Here is a 1619-nt window from a genome sequence, read left to right on the forward strand (position 1 = left end):
GCTCCCCGCGGCGGCGGGGCGGAGTTCTAGGTTCGATCCGCAGTCCCGGGGAAAGGGTGAGTCTGGACGCGGGGCTATGGAAGGGACGCAGCCGGGAGGTCATTAGGAAGGATGTGCCCTGCGGGTCATCAGGAAGTAGGCGAAGGGACTGGCTGTGCTTGGCTGGAGGTGGACCGGAGGAACAGCTCTCCCTTGGGACGGATTGGGTGCTCCGTGGGTGGCTCTACTAGTCGGGGTGGGAGATTTGGGGCGTGGAGGACATGAAACTTGTCCAGCCGCAGGTGTCACCCGACCCCATCTTCCGAGTTGGATCAGCAGGACATGAGCACCACAAACTCCCCCTCTCAGGATCTCCCCTCAAACGTTAGTATTTAGACAACCGCGGGCATTTATGGAGCGCCTACTGCATGCCCTGTACCTGTGGCCCGCGCTCATCCTGCCGCCTGTCGTCCGAGCCTCCTAAAAACCCGTGGAGGTGGAGACGGTTCCAGGAAGCAGGCTTGGAGAGGAGCCAGTCCCCGGGAATCTGATGTGGTTCCCTGCCAGCATCCTCTTCCCATCACTATTTTGTCTTAGCTCTGAGACATCCTGGCAGTGACCCACAGCCCCTCCAGGACAGCACCGGCGACTTCGGAAGTCCTGAGTTGGATGGTCGCAGGTAGTCACAGCTCTGCCTAAGTTCTGGGGGGTCAGCAGAGACTGCCATCCCTCCTGTGGGTAGATAAGGATGACGGGATCGCGGCCCCCAAGAGAAAAGCCGTCACGTTGAGGGAGCCAAGACTGTGACTTCTTCCCGTTTTGGCTGTGTTTCTTTCCGCATGCCATCTCAGGTTGGCGCTGACCGGGTGACTGCAGGCCTGCAGCGAGACACCGCAGGCATCCGGGACAGCGGCGTTCTGGGCACCTCCATGTTCCAGATGGGGAAACTGAGGCCGGGAGGGACCCAGAGACTGGCCTGAGTTGTTGCAGGGAGCCGCGAAGACTTGACGCCAGGTCTGTTTTATTCGTACGTCATTTTTACCCGCCTGGTTATTTCAGGGAGGTGGGTTCAGAGCAGATTTAAAAAATATATATATAGGGAACCAGCAGTTAGCGTAATGGCTATGTCGCTGGACTCCCACGTAGTTGACCGCGGTTCGTGTCTCGGACCGGGTGGCTTAAATCTCACGCCGGGCGCATGTGCGAGAGCTTTCTGTCTCTATGTCTCTGTCTGGCGAGCGCACACGCCCTATAGCGAAAACCTCTCCAAAATCCGGGATGTGAACTGCAGTCGACCACGTGGCAGTCCAGCGACATAGCCATTATGCTAACTGCTCGTTCCCAAGAACTTTTTTTGAACATTATTCGTTGGACTTGCTTTCTCACTTTCTCTCTCTCTCTTCTCTGATCAAATTAAAATTAAAAAGTGTGTAAGTTAAATAAAATAATTCTTTAAAAAATATATATATATCCGTGCAAATTTATCAAAAGAAGGGAGGACTGATTCAATGTTGTTTTCATAGACGACAGCTATGGGGGTATAGGAAAAGTCATGACTTTTTTTTTTAGAGAGGTTTTTGCTATAGGGCGCATGCACTCGCCAGACAGAGATAGACAGAGAGACAGAAAGTGAGAAATCA

The 1619-nt window shown here is 53.8% G+C and overlaps 1 protein-coding gene across 5 annotated transcripts in view; it reads left to right on the forward strand.

The window, feature by feature from the left end:
- TYK2 (tyrosine kinase 2) overlaps positions 1–1619 on the forward strand; it is a 28924-nt gene continuing 27305 nt past the window's right edge. Inside the window, exons 1-4 of one of the 5 annotated variants that reach the window (XM_014592871.2) lie at positions 38–56; positions 282–363; positions 577–658; positions 831–993. The gene's annotated coding sequence lies outside the window, so the exon portion shown is untranslated. The other 4 variants (XM_006161548.3, XM_014592870.2, XM_006161547.2 and 1 more) reach the window with 4 other exon arrangements.

This window comes from Tupaia chinensis, unplaced genomic scaffold (assembly GCF_000334495.1).
Source record: "Tupaia chinensis unplaced genomic scaffold, TupChi_1.0 Scaffold138665_1, whole genome shotgun sequence".
Taxonomy (NCBI): Eukaryota; Metazoa; Chordata; class Mammalia; order Scandentia; family Tupaiidae; genus Tupaia; species Tupaia belangeri.